This window comes from Petromyzon marinus, chromosome 1 (genome assembly GCF_048934315.1).
Source record: "Petromyzon marinus isolate PM22_M1 ecotype Great Lakes invasive population chromosome 1, UKy_Petmar_22M1.pri1.0, whole genome shotgun sequence".
Lineage (NCBI taxonomy): Eukaryota > Metazoa > Chordata > Hyperoartia > Petromyzontiformes > Petromyzontidae > Petromyzon > Petromyzon marinus.
In genome coordinates, this window is record NC_133667.1 from 24,561,356 (window position 1) to 24,580,744 (window position 19,389).

A 19,389-nucleotide genomic window follows, 5' to 3' on the forward strand; every position below is an offset into this window, starting at 1 on the left:
AGGCCCACTCAGCTGCGAAGCTCCTTTTTCAGAAGCGACCTGGCCACACGTGACAGCTCAACCAAGTGGCTTATCACGTGGACATTTTCGCAGCCAAATTCCTCTAAACGCGTGATGTTGATTCTAAATGTGGAGGGGAAAACCGGAGGACCCGGAGAAAAATCCACGCGACCACGGGAGAGAGAGACACCGCAAACTCCAAATATACAACAGGCGTCAGGGTCGGGATCGAACCCACGACCTCCTGCATATCAGGCGAGGTAGTTAACATCTCATAGTCACCGCAGCGCCATGTGCTGTGGAGAAAGGACCATTTATCGAATGCGTCGTGTCAGTAAATGGGGGTTATTTGACCATACTTCACCACGTTTGGTTAGTAGGGGTTGGCGAAGAAGAGGACAGGCCCCAAGGTAAATTCAAATACCACTCGCCATTGATGTTAGCTGTGTCCTGGGAATCGAACTCAGGTGCTTGGGTTCGTACGGCAGTGCGCTACCCACTGCTCCACCCCATATGTGCACAGTCATAGAGGCAGGAGGTCGTGGGTTCTATCCTGACGCCTGCTTTATATTTGGAGTTTGCGGTGTCTCTCTCTCCCCGTGTTCACGTGGATTTTTCTCCGGGTCCTCTGGTTTTTCCCTGCACATTTAGAATCAACGCGCGTTCAGAGTATTTGGCTGCTACACATTTCCACTTTGATGAGCCACTTCGTTGAGCTATCATTTGTGGCCAGTTCGCTTCTGAAAAAGAGCTATATAGCTCAGTGGGCCTTACCTGGTAAAAATATATATATATAATTGAGTTAAAAGTGAAGTTCAGTTTTCTAAGATCACACCCTGCTCTTAATGCGTTACAGCTGGGTCGCGGTGGTGGCTGTACTGCACATGGTTTGTCATCCAGCACTGTGGGAGCAGCAGCCAGGGTTTGTGGATCAACGCACAGATGACAAAACATTGCGAGAGGCCCTTCCCGTGGGGCGTCGATGAAGTTGCCAGACCCTGGCTTGGCAGCAGAGTTTAGAGCAGCAAAGTGAGGAACTGATAAACACGTGTCCCTTCTGTATGGGATAGAGTGTTTCTCCATCGCATGCATGGGCTTTCTCTGGGTGCTACGCTTTCCTGCCACGTGCGTAATGAAGGCTCACTGCAGTAATTGTCTGAAAACATCTTAATATAGAAAGAACTGCAGAGTAATTGTTGGTAGTGCCGGCTCACCATCTTGTCGGAGCCTTCCAAGCGTGCCTGTGGTTCCTACTCGGCAACTGTGAGATGCAATTCGTCTGAACGACGAGGCAAAAATATACACAGCTAATCTTTAGATTCTATTTTTTTAAGTCAGCTGCTGAGAATGCCATTCTGCTCTGTTCATATTTACATACAGGTCGTTCATATAATCCTCGTCTTCTGTGACTCTATGCCTCAACTATGACTCTACACTATGTGTGTGTGTTGATTGTAACGCATTTCTAACTCAGTCGAGGAAACAGTAAAATGTTGAGGGGTCTAAACTCGCAGTGGCTTCAATCCAACAGGGCGAATTAATAAAGGCAGGAAAGTGTGACCTTGAGAATAGCCCATTTACACTTTGAGTGGAACCCGACTGCACTGGTATACAAAGCTCTGCATTGCACACACGCTCCCATATACCCTACACACACACACCGACATAATGTACTGTACATAGACAAATATCCCCCGTGTAGCCTTAACAGATTGCTGGGGCAAGTGCTGTTAGCGTGTAGCACCACCTATGAAGGCCGGCACGGCGCGCCAGGGGGTTGTGGGTGGCCAGCACCACGCCCGGCCGCCTTTGTCTCCCCAGTGGCGATGTCTACTACACACCGCACTCGGTACTCATTTGAGGCTGAGTCGACCTAGGGGAGGCCCATTACGGCTTCAGATAATCGTCACTGGGTGTTGGCCGTGAGGGGGAATCGAACTCGGGTGGCCGCGCATTAACAGCTGCTACACTTAGCGCTCCCCACACAAGACAAAGATCCCCCGTGTAGCCTTCACAGACTGCTGGGGGCAAGTGCTGTTAGCAAGTGTAGCACCTCTATAAAGAACGAGACCTCACGCACACAAACACGTGTGCATGCACTCAGAAAGCCACGTAGTTATTCACGACGGCCGAAGAGATAGTGAGCTGCTTTTGGAAGTAAAGATGTTCGTTCTTCCCTCGACCACGAACGTTGAAATTCATGTGGTGGCCGCAGTGGTGACGACTTAGAGGACACTCGTGACCTCACAGCAAGAGGCACCTGCGTTCGAATCCCGACACGGGTGCCTTTCTGTGTGGAACCTGCACCGTACGGTCTGTTCTCCTCTTTCCAGATGGGATTTCCTCCGAACACAATGATGATCATTATTGATGGTGGTCAAACATCTCAATGTAGCAGGACCCTCCTGGAAATGAGTGGTTGGACTCAGCGTGGCTTTTGTGGTGGGGGGGTGGAAAAAAAAGCTCATTGGATTCCTCCAGTCTCAATAAATATTCGGATTCTGAATTAATTAAAAATTATTCATATTTAGACCCTTATTTAAGACCGAAACAGGAGGATTTCTCCACATTTATGGCTGTTGCCTGATGAGGCTGGTTGTAATTACCGGCGAAACGTCGTACTCAGATTGTAAATGTCGTGGGTTTACTCTACAACACACCACCGGTGTGCTGAACTCGTAACCCATTGGTTTGTTTTGTTTACGTGGCAAACCTTTACCAATTGGCTGTGTCGGGTGGTGGCGGGTTTAACGACACATTTATATTGACGCGATCTAACCACCCCCCCCCCCCAAAAAAAAACCCTCTATTATGGATACGTAATAATTATTGTCAGTAATCAGACAATGCAACGACATTCGACTCCAGGCTCTCACAAAGCAACGCCTTAATCATTACAATTATACAACAAAATAAATGTGACAACCGTTCATGATAGTGCAATAGCAATGACATACTGAGATCGTACGTGGAGAGGTAACGGGGGTAAGCCATCAGATGTAGAGGCGGACGAAGGAGACAGATGCTCTCACCGCGACTAATCGATCACTAAGACATCTGATCATGGTTTTTCCAAGGTCGTATTGATATAAAAATAGACGGTACCACAGTTGTGGCGTGGGGTAAAGATATTGACCATCTCAGAACCTGCTGAAGACGGAGTGAGTCGTTGTCATCAAACGATGGGAAAACAACTTTCAGGAAATTACTGAAGAATTAATCTCTTGCAAAGGTGGTGGTGGTGCGGGTGGGGGTGGGGGGGCATTTATCGAAGGCGCAATTCTTAAATCGTCGGTCATGGGAAAGGTTGCAAAGGTGGGAATAAAAAATTCATTTGAGCAAAAAATGAAATGCGTGCACAGTAAGTAGAACGAGATGCGCCGAACAAAGTACGCAATTGTTGGGGAGCACATAGTTCCATAGTTTCATTTATTTGGTATAGCCCTGTGAGCCATTCGGCTCTTGAATCTGTACACACACTGTACGTGCCGCACTGTACGCACGTGCAGCGTGCGTACAGTGCGACACTGTACTACAGTTGCGTGCGTTCTGCGCAGTGCGTACAGTGTGCACAGTACGACACTGTACTACAGTGCGTTCTGTGCAGTGCGTGCAGTGTATGTACAGTACGGCACTGTACTACAGCGCGTTCTGCACAGTGCGTGCAGTGTATGTACAGTACGACACTGTACTACAGTGCGTTCTGTGCAGTGCGTGCAGTGTACATCGAGGGCAATTACTGAAGGCGCATTTGGGATCAAAGTCGATGGATATTTAAGTGGCGAGCTACACAGCAAAGTTTGAGGAGTTCGAGAATACATTGTCTTTTTTTAAATCACTTGGGTAAACGAATATCGACGTTGCCTCAACAGGGAAGAGATTTTCAACCGCGGCGACTATTTAAATTTGATATTTTTATATATTTTTTACTACTACACGCTGTCTATTAACTCACCCTGTCTGCTGTTGTTGTATCCTCAAATCTTGTAACTCAATTTTAACACACTTCCCAACGTGGTATCGACTGCAAACTCGGTATACTTGTGTCATACTGATGACAATACCTTATTCTATCATTAAAATTAAAAATATTAATTTCGAAACATTCTTTTTTGTATGTGTTACTATGTTTCGGCTTGGGTCTAATTGTCCGTAGTAAACTCGCGTTGGCTGTAAATCAACAAGGTCTCCCTTACGTTGCGACAAGCATCGAGGTCGTGGAGTTCTTCCATTACTAGTACGGTACATTTCATTAAAGCGTGGTTTGAACAAATAAATTAATATTACTTTTAAAAGTGAGCAAAGAAGCACGGGAGAGATGCACGGCGGGAATTGGGCAGAGAGACGAGAGAGAGAGAGGAACGAGAACAAGTTTAAAGTTGACACTAACGCACGCAACACGCGCAAACTATTTCATTTTACCAGGTAAGGTCCACCCAGCTATACACAGCTCTTTTTTCCAGAAGCGGCCTGGCTATCACAAATGGATAGCTCAACGAAGTGGCTTATCATTATCAACATCATCATCATCATCACCACGTGAAAACTTATAGCAGCCAAATAACCCTGAACGCGTGATGTTTATTCTAAATGTGGAGGGGAAAAACCGGAGGACCTGGAAAAAAGAATCCACGCGGCCACTTGGAGAGAGACGCCGCAAACTCTCGAATATAGAGGAACCCACGACCTCCTGTAGACCACGCCAAGTGGTGAACATCTTCCTAGCCACCGTAGCGTCCCAAGTTAGTGGAGACCTGGGGGGAACGCTTCGCTAGAAGTTGGTGATGTTAAGTATAGTTAGTGGAGACCTGGGTAGAACACTTCGCTTGGTGATGTTAAGTATAGTTAGTGAAGACCTGGGTAGAATGCTTCGCTAGAAGTTGGTGATGTTAAGTATAGTTAGTGAAGACCTGGCTGGAACACTTCGCTAGAAGTTGGTGATGTTAAGTATAGTTAGTGGAGACCTGGGTGGAATGCTTCGCTAGAAGTTGGTGATGTTAAGTATAGTTAGTGAAGACCTGGCTGGAATGCTTCGCTAGAAGTTGGTGATGTTAAGTATAGTTAGGGGAGACCTGGGTGGAACACTTCGCTTGGTGATGTTAAGTATAGTTAGTGAAGACCTGGGTAGAATGCTTCCCTACAAGTTGGTGATGTTAAGTATAGTTAGTGGACACCTGGGTGGAATGCTTCGCTAGAAGTTGGTGATGTTAAGTATAGTTAGTGGACACCTGGGTGGAACACTTCGCTTGGTGATGTTAAGTATAGTTAGTGAAGACCTGGGTGGAACACTTCACTAGAAGTTGGTGATGTTAAGTATAGTTAGTGAAGACCTGGGTGGAACGCTTCGCTAGAAGTTGGTGATGTTAAGTATAGTTAGTGAAGACCTGGGTGGAACACTTCACTAGAAGTTGGTGATGTTAAGTATAGTTAGTGAAGACCTGGGTGGAATGCTTCGCTTGGTGATGTTAAGTATAGTTAGTGAAGACCTGGGTGGAACACTTCACTAGAAGTTGGTGATGTTAAGTATAGTTAGTGAAGACCTGGGTGGAATGCTTCGCTAGAAGTTAGTTGGTGATGTTAGTGGAGACCTGGGTGGAATGCTTGGCTAGAAGTTGGTGATGTTAAGTATAGGTATAGTTAGTGAAGACCTGGGTGGAATGCTTCGCTAGAAGTTGGTGATGTTAAGTATAGTTAGTGAAGACCTGGGTGGAACACTTCACTAGAAGTTGGTGATGTTAAGTATAGTTAGTGAAGACCTGGGTGGAATGCTTCGCTAGAAGTTAGTTGGTGATGTTAGTGGAGACCTGGGTGGAATGCTTGGCTAGAAGTTGGTGATGTTAAGTATAGGTATAGTTAGTGAAGACCTGGGTGGAATGCTTCGCTAGAAGTTGGTGATGTTAAGTATAGTTAGTGAAGACCTGGGTGGAACACTTCACTAGAAGTTGGTGATGTTAAGTATAGTTAGTGAAGACCTGGGTGGAATGCTTCGCTAGAAGTTAGTTGGTGATGTTAGTGGAGACCTGGGTGGAATGCTTGGCTAGAAGTTGGTGATGTTAAGTATAGGTATAGTTAGTGAAGACCTGGGTGGAATGCTTCGCTAGAAGTTGGTGATGTTAAGTATAGTTAGTGAAGACCTGGGTGGAACGCTTCGCTAGAAGTTGGTGATGTTAAGTATAGTTAGTGAAGACCTGGGTGGAATGCTTCCCTAGAAGTTGGTGATGTTAAGTATAGTTAGTGAAGACCTGGGTGGAACGCTTCGCTAGAAGTTGGTGATGTTAAGTATAGTTAGTGAAGACCTGGGTGGAACACTTCACTATAAGTTGGTTATGTTAAGTATAGTTAGTGGAGACCTGGGTGGAATGCTTCGCTAGAAGTTGGTGATGGTAAGTATAGTTAGTGAAGACCTGGGTGTAACGCTTCGCTAGAAGTTGGTGATGTTAAGTATAGTTAGTGGAGGCCTGGATGGAATTCTTCGCTAGAAGTTGGTGATGTTAAATATAGTTAGTGGAGACCTGGGTGGAATGCTTCGCTAGAAGTTGGTGATGTTAAGTATAGTTAGTGGAGACCTGGGTGGAATGCTTCGCTAGAAGTTGGTGATGTTCAGTATAGTTAGTGGAGACCTGGGTGGAACACTTAGCTAGAAGTTGGTGATGTTAAGTATAGTTAGCGAAGACCTGGGTGGAACGCTTCGCTAGAAGTTGGTGATGTTAAGTATAGTTAGTGAAGACCTGGGTGGAATGCTTCGCTAGAAGGTGGTGATGTTATAGTTAGTAAAGACCTGGGTAGAATGCTTCGCTAGAAGTTGGTGATGTTAAGTATAGTTAGTGAAGACCTGGGTGGAACACTTCGCTAGAAGTTGATGATGTTTAGTATAGTTAGTGAAGACCTGGGTGGAATGCTTCGCTAGAAGTTGGTTAAGTTAAGTATAGGTAGTGGAGACCTGGGTGGAATGCTTCGCTAGAAGTTGGTGATGTTAAGTATAGTTAGTGAAGACCTGGGTGGAATGTTTGGCTAGAAGTTGGTGATGTTAAGTATAGTTAGTGGAGACCTGGGTGGAATGCTTCGCTAGAAGTTGGTGATGTTAAGTATAGTTAGTGAAGACCTGGGTGGAATGTTTGGCTAGAAGTTGGTGATGTTAAGTATAGTTAGTGGAGACCTGGGTGGAATGCTTCGCTAGAAGTTGGTGAAGTTAAGTATAGTTAGTGGAGACCTGGGTGGAACACTTCGCTAGAAGTTGGTGATGTTAAGTATAGTTAGTGAAGACCTGGGTGGAACGTTTCGCTAGAAGTTGGTGATGTTAAGTATAGTTAGTGAAGACCTGGGAGAAACGCTTCGCTAGAAGTTGGTGATGTTAAGTATAGTTAGTGGAGACCTGGGTGGAACACTTCGCTAGAAGTTGGTGATGTTAAGTATAGTTAGTGAAGACCTGGGTGGAATGCTTCGCTAGAAGTTGGTGTGGGGGGAGGTTTTCATCCAGCAGTGGAAAATCGTGTCTGATGATCGCCATACGTGTACCGTGCAACATATACACTTACACGCGCGATACAAAGACAAAGATCTCCCCGTGTAGCCTTAACAAACTGTTGGAGGCAAGTGCTGTTAACGTGCAGCACCTGTGAAGGCACGGCAGACGAAAGGGTTGTGGGTGGCCAGCACCACGCATCGACCACCTTCGTCTCTCCAAGTACCGATGTTTCCTACACACCGCAGCGGGGTATTAATTTGAGGCTGAGTCGACCTACGGGAGGCCCAGGACCGGTTCAGATAATCGTCACTGGTGGTGTTGGTGGCCGTGAGCGGGAATCGAACTCGGCTCCGCGGGGTTCGTAGCGCGATGTGAGGACGCAACCGTAAACACACACACGCAGATATATACACACGTAGACCACACGTGTACACACGTAGACCACGCGTGTACACACGTAGACCACGCGTGTACACACGTAGACCACACGTGTACACACGTAGACCACACGTGTACACACGTAGACCACGCGTGTACACATGTAGACCACACGTGTACACATGTAGACCGCACGTGTACACACGTAGACCGCACGTGTACACATGTAGACCGCACGTGTACACACGTAGACCACGCGTGTACACATGTAGACCACACGTGTACACACGTAGACCACGCGTGTACACACGTAGACCACACGTGTACACACGTAGACCACACGTGTACACACGTAGACCACGCGTGTACACATGTAGACCACACGTGTACACACGTAGACCACACGTGTACACATGTAGACCACACGTGTACACATGTAGACCGCACGTGTACACACGTAGACCATACGTGTACACATGTAGAACGCGTGTACACATGTAGAACGCGTGTACACATGTAGAATACGTGTACACATGTGTGTACACGTAGAACGCGTGTGTACACGTGTAGAACACGCGTACACATGTAGAATACGTAGAACACGCGTACACGTGTAGAACACGTGTGTACACGTAGAACGCGTGTGTACACGTGTAGAACACGTGAACACGTGTGTACACGTAGAACACGCGTGTACACGTGTAGAACACGTGTATACACGTAGAACGCGTGTGTACACGTGTAGAACACGCGTGTACGCGTGTACACGTGTAGAACACGCGTGTACACGTAGAACGCGTGTGTACACGTGTAGAACACGTGAACACGTGTGTACACGTAGAACGCGTGTGTACACGTGTAGAACACGCGTACACGTCGACAGCTGTCTGTACACAGTTAACAGCGAGTTTGTCAGATATAGCGTCAGCAATTTATGTTGAGACGACACTATTTATGCACGAATTCACCTTTACGCAAAAATACATAAAATCTCGTGCACTTACAATAACTAGTACACCACTAAATTCTAATTTAAAGCTTTCGTGACTGCAGGGATTCATATTCTTGGTTCTTTCGGTAAAGTCACGAAGAAGGGAAACAATAAAATAATAAAATATAACAAATATATAGTACACCACTGTGTATGGGGGGATGCCGTGGTGTAGTGGTTAGCGCACCGCGCAAAGATCCCGGCGAGCCGAGTTCGATTCCAACTCACGACCAATAACAGTGGCGAAAGTTTGAACCCGGTCCTGGCTTGGCCTCCCCTAGGTCGACTTGGCCTGAAATGAGGACGTGACGCGGTGTGTATTAAACATCCGCGCTGGGGAGACAAAGGCGGCCGTGCGTGGTGTCGGCCACCCAGCCTCTCGTGTGCCGTGCCGGCCTTAATAGGTGCTCGCTAACAGCACTCGCCCCAACAGTCTGTTCAGGCTATACCGGGGGGAATCCTTGTCTTTATACATGTATACATACATACACAAATTGTGGCTTTAAAATATTACAAAGCATTAGGTTAATTGTTTTGTTGTTACAATATAGTATATATACGAATGCGTATATCGCGTAATCATTATAATACGGTTTGAGTGTGAATCTCGTAATGAATGCCCACCGATTGGTCACTCGCTAACGTGCAAACCGCACGGCGGGCAAAGTCACCGCGTGGTCACACACAGACACATACACACACACACTCAGACACACATATACACACAGACACATACATATACACACAGACACATACATATACACACAGACACATACATATACACACACATACATACACACACAGACACACACTCAGACACATATACACACACAAACATACACACAGACAAAGATAAAGATCCCCCGTACAGCCTTAACAGACTGTAGGGGCAAGTGCTGTTAGCGAGCACCTATGAAGGCCGGAACGGTACACGAGGGGGTGGGTGGCCAGCACCACGCCCGGCCGCATTTGTCTCCCCAGGGGCAATGTTTTTATCCACCGCACCAAGTACTCATTTGAGGCTGAGTCGACCTAGGGGAGGCCCGGGACCGGTTCAGATAATTGTCACTGGTGTTGGCCGTGAGCGGGAATCGAACCCGGGTCGCCAGGTTCATAGCGCAGCGTAGCGCTAACCGCTACACACACAGACACACACACAGACACACACACATACACACACAGACACACATACACGCACAGACACATATACACACACATACACACAGACACATACACACACACACGCACACACGCACGCACACATGCACACACACATGCACACACACACGCACACACACGCACACACACGCACACACACATGCACACACACGCTGCACACATGCACACACACGCACACACACATGCACACACACACGCGCACACACACGCATACACATACACACACATACACGCACATACACACACATACACACGCACATACGCGCACACACACGCACACACACGCACACACACGCGCGCGCCCTCGTTTGGGCAGTCAAGCGGACAGCGCTGCAGCAGCCCCCTTCAATCGCTTGCTCGCATCACTACGCTCCTCTAGGGGGCGGGGGGTGTTGGGGAGCTCTCGAGTGGTATTCGGCCTACTCTTCCTCTTCCACGGGAACCTGCACGTCTTGTAAGAGGTGGGCGTACCCACACTTTACCCCACCACACGCGACCTTTCCGATCGGGGCTCCGCGGTGGCGGGATGTTAACTACCTCGCCTGGTATACAGGAGGTCGTGGGTTCGATCCTGACCCTGAGAAATGTTAACTACCTCACCTGGTCTACAGGAGGTCGTGAGTTCGATCCTGACCCTGAGAGATGTAAATTACCTCTCCTGGTCTACAGGAGGTCGTGAGTTCGATCCTGACCCTGATAGACGTTAACTACCTCGCATGGTCTACAGGAGGTCGTGAGTTCGATCCTGACGCTGAGAGATGTTAACTACCTCGCCTGGTCTACAGGAGGTCGTGAGTTCGATCCTGACCCTGAGAGATGTTAACTACCTCGCCTGGTCTACAGGAGGTCGTGAGTTCGATCCTGACCCTGAGAGATGTTAACTACCTCGCCTGGTCTACAGGAGGTCGCGAGTTCGATCCTGACCCTGAGAGATGTTAACTACCTCGCCTAGTCTACAGGAGGTCGCGAGTTCGATCCTGACCCTGAGATATGTTAACTACCTCGCCAGGTCTACAGGAGGTCGTGAGTTCGATCCTGACCCTGAGAGATGTTAACTACCTCGCCTGGTCTACAGGAGGTCGTGGGTTCGATCCTGACCCTGAGAGATGTTAACTACCTCGCCTGGTCTACAGGAGGTCGTGGGTTCGATTCTGATCCCTGAGAGATGTTAACTACCTCGCCTGGTCTACAGGAGGTCGTGAGTTCGATCCTGACGCTGAGAGATGTTAACTGTCTCGCCGGGTCTACAGGAGGTCGTGAGTTCGATCCTGACCCTGAGAGATGTTAACTACCTCGCCTGGCCTACAGGAGGTCGTGAGTTCGATCCTGACCCTGAGAGATGTTAACTACCTCGCCTGGTCTACAGGAGGTCGTGAGTTCGATCCTCGCCTGGTCTACAGCAGGTCGTGAGTTCGATCCTGACTCTGAGAGATGTTAACTATCTCGCCTGGTCTACAGGAGGTCGTGGGTTTGATCCTGACCCTGAGAGAAGGTTAACTATCTCGCCTGGTCTACAGGAGGTCGTGAGTTCGATCCTGACCCTGAGAGATGTTAATTACCTCGCCTGGTATACAGGAGGTCGTGAGTTCGATCCTGACCCTGAGAGATGTTAACTACCTCGCCTGGTATACAGGAGGTCGTGAGTTCGATCCTGACCCTGAGAGATGTTAACTACCTCGCCTGGTATACAGGAGGTTGCGAGTTCGATCCTGACCCTGAGAGATGTTAACTACCTCGCCTGATCTACAGGAGGTCGTGAGTTCGACCCTTACGCTGAGAGATGTAAACTACCTCGCCTGGTCTACAGGAGGTCGTGAGTTCGATCCTGACCCTGATAGACGTTAACTCCCTCGCCTGATCTACAGGAGGTCGTGAGTTCGATCCTGACCCTGATAGATGTAAACTATCTCGCCTGATCTACAGGAGGTCGTGAGTTCGATCCTGACCCTGAGAGATGTTAACTACCTCGCCTGGTCTACAGGAGGTTGCGAGTTCGATCCTGACCCTGTGAGATGTTAACTACCTCGCCTGGTCTACAGGAGGTCGTGAGTTCGATCCTGACCCTGATAGACGTTAACTCCCTCGCCTGGTCTACAGGAGGTCGTGAGTTCGATTCTGATCCCTGAGAGATGTTAACTCCCTTGCCTGGTCTACAGGAGGTCGTGAGTTCGATCCTGACCCTGAGAGATGTTAACTACCTCGCCTGGTCTACAGGTGGTCGTGAGTTCGATCCTGACCCTGAGAGATGTTAACTACCTTGCCTGGTCTACAGGAGGTCGTGAGTTCGATCCTGACCCTGAGAGATGTTAACTACCTCGCCTGGTCTACAGGAGGTCGTGAGTTCGATCCTGACGCTGAGAGATGTTAACTGCCTCGCCTGGTCTACAGGAGGTCGTGAGTTCGATCCTGACCCTGAGAGATGTTAACTACCTCACCTGGTCTACAGGAGGTCGTGAGTTCGATCCTGACGCTGAGAGATGTAAACTATATCGCCTGGTCTACAGGAGGTCCTGAGTTCGATCCTGACGCTGAGAGATGTAAACTATCTCGCCTGGTCTACAGGAGGTCGTGGGTTCAATCCTGACGCTGAGAGATGTAAACTACCTCGCCTGGTCTACAGGAGGTCGTGGGTTCGATCCTGACCCTGATAAACGTTAACTACCTCGCCTGCTCTACCGGAGGTCGTGAGTTCGATCCTGACCCTGAGAGATGTTAACTACGTCGCCTGATGTACAGGAGGTCGTGAGTTCGATCCTGACCCTGAGAGATGTAAACTACCTCGCCTGGTCCACAGGAGGTCGTGAGTTCGATCCTGACCCTGATAGACGTTAACTCCCTCGCCTGGTCTACAGGAAGTCGTGAGTTCGATTCTGATCCCTGAGAGATGTTAACTCCCTCGCCTGGTATACAGGAGGTCGTGAGTTCGATCCTGACCCTGAGAGATGTTAACTACCTCGCCTTGTATACAGGAGGTCGTGGGTTCCATCCTGACCCTGAGAAATGTAAACTCCCTCGCCTGGTCTACAAGAGGTCGTGAGTTCGATCCTGACCCTGAGAGATGTTAACTCCCTCGCCTGGTCTACAGGAGGTCGTGAGTTCGATCCTGACGCTGAGAGATGTTAACTACCTCGCCTGGTATACAGGAGGTCATGAGTTCGATCCTCACCCTACGCCTGCTGCTGTATCGTTTGCGGTGTCTCTCTCCCCGTGGTCGCGTGGATTTTTTTTCTCGGGGCCCTCCGGGGTTTCCCCCTACACGTTTAGCATCAACGTCACGCTTTTAGAGTTATTTGTCCGCTACAAATTTCCACACGATGATGATGAGCCCACTTCGATGAGCTCTCATTTGAGGACTGTTGGTTGGTTGGTTGGTAATGCCGCCGTGTTTACTGCTGCGCGGACAGAGGCGGTGGAGGGATGGAGGTTTTGTTTTTATTTAATAAACTCGTCAACGTTGTTTCAACTGCCGCACCGGGAAATCGAGTAGAATGGGCGACCTCTGGAGGGCAAGTCCAGTGCGCTGACCCATCACACAGTTGTTGGTAACAAAAACATAAATTGTATATATGTGTCATGTATATATGTAGAAGGGTAATTATCGATTTAAAGCTTTCGTGACTGCAGGGATTCATCTTCATGGTTCTTTCGGTAAAGTCACGTAGACGGGAAATAATAAAAAGGGTCATGTTTATGGGCAGGCATTTCTATATGTGCAGCAATCTGCTAACCAGTTTTAACCGTTTTTTCTCATTCGGTTAACGGTAATAATATAAACACAATTGGACAACCCTCTATAGAAGTACTGTACGAATGATTATACACATACGGTACAAGTGAGCATCGGCAATTGCCTTTATATTTGAGTATATATATACAGGACGGTTGTGTATATATGCGTTTATATATGACAGGACGCGTATCTATACATTTAAATCTATACATTTAAATTATGTTAAATGTTGTATTAACGTATACATTTGTGTCTTTATCCACGTGTATTTAAAACACAACTGTTTATATCATTAAAGGCGCGTCAAAGGGGAGCGGTGGCGCAGTGGTTAGCGCGCTACACTACGAACCCGGAGGCCACAGTTCGATTCCCGCTCACGGCCAACATCGGTGACGAACATCTAAAACCGGACTTCCCTAGGGTCGACTCAGACTTAAATGAGTAACTGTGCCTGGTGCAGTGTGTAAAACATCAACACTGGGGAGACAAAGGCGGCCGTGCGTAGTGTTGGGCCCTTCATCGGTGCTCGCTCACAGCAATTGCCCCAACAGTCTGTTCAGGCTATACGGGGGATTTTTATTGTACCTTCATAACCTTTATACATACACATAAGGGTTGCATATACATTACACATCTAGTACATGTAAGTTTATGATGATCGTATAAGCATATGTCCAGAATACACACACACGCGTGTGTTTATGTTGAATTCATATTACGGCACAAACGTTTAGTTGCATACCGACCGCCCATTTAAATCTCACGCATCTCAAATCACGCGATTATTATTAATCCGCACGCACTCGAACGCGTGCGTGTGGGTTGTGTACGTCCATATGTGTCTGCTCAGGCTATACGGGGGATCTTTGTCTTTGTTCACGCACTCAACACAATGGTTGCACAAATGTGTGTCCAGCGTGCATATTTGTGTGCACACGCGCGGTCCGTGCAGTTTCCCCAACACAATGTTTCTTGTTCAGCTCATGTATTAAGATTGCAGTTTTATTGTGGACGCTACATATATTGCCGCATTTTATCCTGGTATTGCTTTCGATTGCTAAGTTCGGGAATAAACATCTGTGTTCAGTGAAGTTAACTTTAATTCTACGGAGTAAATGTATAATTAATACGTAATTAATTCTAATACAACAATAATATGTACACATTAAATACTCATTTAGTCTCTCTCATACGCTATTGTTAGGAGGATCTTGCATTGACATACATGGCCAATTCCTTCCTCTTGAGTTTAATAGTAAAGACACGTTTAGAGTAGAAGAGTATGGATATGATTACCTTTCATTTATATTTTGGATAGGCCACGGAATAATCTGGACAATTGTGTGTCGTAAGACAACTCCACCACCTTGCATAGCCAAACGAAATTAAACAGTGACGTGTACAAGAGTTTAGCGCACCAATGTATCATTGGTTCAGCTCGCATCTTCACTATCACCCGTGGTCACTCCACTGCTGGATGAAGACTTCCCCACGCTCTGTGTCGTTCACATGTGGGGGAGGGAGGGGGGGGGCGGTGTTGACCATACTTCACCACGCTGGTCAGTGTGGGTTGGTGAATGGGGTTACCTCAGGCCATATATCACTCATGGCCAGGATTTTAACTCAGGGCGCCCGTGTACAGAGCTTAGTGTGCTAACCGCTGAGCCACCGCTCCTCCTATATTCCACATTACGAAGCATTAAAGGCTTTAACCATCTATCCGGTAATAACGGAAGTGTTGTAATAAAATGTACATATAATTTATATCAAATAATATAGAATCTAAAACTAATGGACAATGCATCATTCATGTATCCATCACTGCTATTTGTGTTATCTTAATCATTGTAATACATATTTTGTACACGTACACACGTACATGCACACAACTCTACATATGTACACGCGACGTAAATATATATACACAAACACACACATATATACACATACGCACATATAATACACACATACAAATACTCACATAGACACACGTACAGTATAAATATATATGTACGTGTACAATGCACACAAAAACGTGTACACGTGCAGTGCACGCAAATACACACGGACAACATAATGCGTACGCAGCACATATACAAAGGTCCCCCGCATAGTATTCAACAGACTGTTGGGGCAAGTGCTGCTAACGAGCACTGTGGCACACGAGGGGGTGGGTGGCTAGCACCGCGCCCGGCCGCCTTTGTTACCACACCACCGCACCAGGGACTCATTTAAGGCTGAGCCGACCTAGGGGGAGGCACCAGGACCGGTTTAAATATTCGTCGGTGATATTGTTTCTTGAGCGGGCACATATACAGACGCATATACACCGTATGACATGACTCACGTATACACAATGTACACACAAAAAAAGACAATGATCCGTTACATATATACTGTGGTCGTATAGACCGTGGGGGAAAGGCGCTGTCAGCGAGCGCCTATTAAAGCAACCACAGAAAGACGAGTGGGTGATGTGACCAGCACAATACCCGGCCGCCTTTGTATCCCCAGCACTGACGTATTTACACACCGACGCGAGGTACTCGTTTATGGCTGAATTGACTTAGTGGGAAGCCTATAGGGTAAGGTTCAACACACCAGTTGCCACTGATATCACCTGGAGTCGAACCGAGGCCACTGGGTTCAACCACATAACCATGTAAAGACAAGGATCCCCGTGTAGCCTGAACAGACTGTTGGGGCACGTGTTGTTAGCGAGCACCTCTGAAAGGCAAGCACCACGCCCGGCCGCCTTTGTCTCCCCCGGTGCTGATGTTTTACACGTAGCAACTATGCGGGGCTACTCGACCGAGGGGAAGTCCAAGATCGGTTCAGATATTCGCCACTGATGTTGGCCGGAAACTAACAGAGACAGACAACCATATACCAATATACACACAGTATGTACTGGCACATATACACATGTTTCCTGAAGAAGGACAGTGGGCCGAAACGTCGAGGTCTCTCCGCAACTGACGAAACCCTAATATTGTTATTTTTAATTCACCTGCTTTTGTAGAAATTCACTGAAATATGAACGTTATATTTTAGACAAATGTCCTCGCACACACACACGTGCTGCTGTATACACGCCGCACGAGGTACTCATTCAAGGCTCAGTCGACCTAGGCGAGGGTCATGACCGGTTCAGATAATCGCCGCTGATGTTCGTCACCAACAAAGACAAAGATCCCCTGTGTAGCCTTAACAAACTTTTGGGTCAAGTGCTGTTAGCGAGCACCTATGGAGGCGGACACGGAACGGCCCACGAGGGGGTGGGTGGCCAGCACCACGCCTGGCCGCATTTGTCTCCCTTCGTAACGATGTTTACACATCGTACCAGGTACTCATTTGAGGCTGAGTCGACCCAAGGGAAGCCCAGGACCGCTTCAGATAATTATCGTCACTGGGTGTTGGTGTTGGACCGTGAGCGGGAATCGAACTCGGGTCGCCGAGTTCGTAGCGCGCCAGCCCCAACACCACCGTTCCACCACAAGACAAAGATCCCCCGTGTAGCCTTAGCAGACTGTTGGGTCAAGTGCTCTTAGCGAGCACCTATGAAGGCCGACACGGCACACGAGGGGGTGGGTGGCCAACACCACGCCCGGCCGCCTGTGTCTCCCCAATGGCGATGTTTACTACACACCGCACCCGGTACACACACGGGCACACTAACGTACACACTTATACACACGCACACACACATGCACACGCACACACATCATCACTTGGAAGCCGATAAAAACGAGTCGCTCCACTTTCGTGGGAAGTGGAACTGAGGTTGCACTGTGTAGAGACCGACTCCCGTCATGGTAACGTGGCATTTCCACCACTGCTGTATGGCTGCAAATCAGCGCCGCACTCGGATGTGCAGAGATACACTTTCGATGTAATATCGTAACTATAACGTTAGCAATCATAATGTATGTGTGATGGTGGTGATGATTGGTGGTGGTGGTGATTGGTGGTAGTAGTGTTGATAATTGGCGGTGATGGTGGTGAGTGACCAACAAAGAGAGGGGTGAGTGTAGGTGGACGTGCGGATTGCAGCTGATTTAAATGCGGCCTCACCTTAGCGGGACGCGACGAGATGAGAATCAGCTCCAGCAATCCCTGCCTCTCCCCTTACCTCTCCTTGCAACTCTCTCCTACCTCTCCCTCTCTCCTTCCCTACCCTCCCTCTCTCCTTCTCCCTCCTCACGCTGATGTCTATGATCTCACTCTCCTCCCTCTCCCTGCCTGTACTCTCCCTTCACACTCACCGCTCTCCCCTTCTCTTGTCACCTCCCCGTCCCTCTTTCTGCTCCCTCCTCCTGTCTCCCACTTTCTCCAACTCTGTGCAGAGTGTCTGTAATCTCTCCCCTCCCTCTCCCGTCTCCCCTCCACTCTCTCTTCTCAATGTCAATCTCCTCCTCTCTGTCTCTTACTCTAAACAGATTGTCTATTTAGCTCTGTCCTCCATCTATCCTCTGCTCCCCCCCCCCCTCGTTGTCTCCGTAAGTGTCTCTAGAACAGCTTTCTGTCCCTCCTTTATTCCTCCTTGATCTCTCTGTACTCTCCCTTCTCTCCCTTCTCTCTCTATCTCTACACCCTCTCTCCTTCTGCTCTCGCGACAGTTTCTCCGCTCTACCCCCCTCCCTCTCACCCCCTGCGCGCTCTCTCCCCCCACTCTCCCTCCTCTCGGGTCGCGTCTGCGCTCTCTGAACGCCGTGAAATTCACTCTGCATCTCTCAAACCCTGGGAACCAGAGAGAGACCCAACCCCACCCTATACACATACAGCCCATACATACACCCCCATACATACAGCTCATACATACAGCCCCATACATACACCCCCATACATACAGCCCATACATACAGCCCATACATACAGCCCATACAGTGAGGGAAAAAAGTATTTGATCCCCTGCTGATTTTGTACGTTTGCTTACTAACAAAGAAATGATCAGTCTATAATTTTAATGGTAGGTTTATTTGAACAGTGAGAGACAGAATAACAAAAAAACATCCAGAAAAACGCATGTCAAAAATGTCATAAGTTGATTTACATTTTAATGAGGGAAATAAGTATTTGACCCCCTCTCAATCAGAAAGATTTCTGGCTCCCAGGTGTCTTTTATACAGGTAACGAGCTTAGATTAGGAGCACACTCTTAAAGGGAGTGCTCCTAATCTCAGCTTGTTACCTGTATAAAAGACACCTGTCCAGAGAAGCAATCAATCAATCAGATTCCAAACTCTCCACCATGGCCAAGACCAAAGAGCTCTCCAAGGATGTCAGGGACAAGATTGTAGACCTACACAAGGCTGGAATGGGCTACAAGACCATTGCCAAGCAGCTTGGTGAGAAGGTGACAACAGTTGGTGCGATATTCGCAAATGGAAGAAACACAAAAGAACTGTCAATCTCCCTTGGCCTGGGGCTCCATGCAAGATCGCACCTCGTGGAGTTGCAATGATCATGAGAACGGTGAGGAATCAGCCCAGAACTACACGGGAGGATCTTGTCAATGATCTCAAGGCAGCTGGGACCATAGTCACCAAGAAAACAATTGGTAACACACTATGCCGTGAAGGACTGAAATCCTGCAGTACCCGCAAGGTCCCCCTGCTCAAGAAAGCACATATACATGCCCGTCTGA

General features: G+C 48.0%; 1 protein-coding gene across 1 annotated transcript in view; it reads right to left on the minus strand.

The window, feature by feature from the left end:
• DMBX1 (diencephalon/mesencephalon homeobox 1) overlaps positions 1–18,389 on the minus strand; it is a 56,464-nt gene extending 38,075 nt beyond the window's left edge. Inside the window, exon 1 of the mRNA XM_076065935.1 lies at positions 17,818–18,389. The gene's annotated coding sequence lies outside the window, so the exon portion shown is untranslated. The remainder of the gene's footprint in view (positions 1–17,817) is intronic.
• Between the last annotated feature and the right edge of the window lie 1,000 nt (positions 18,390–19,389).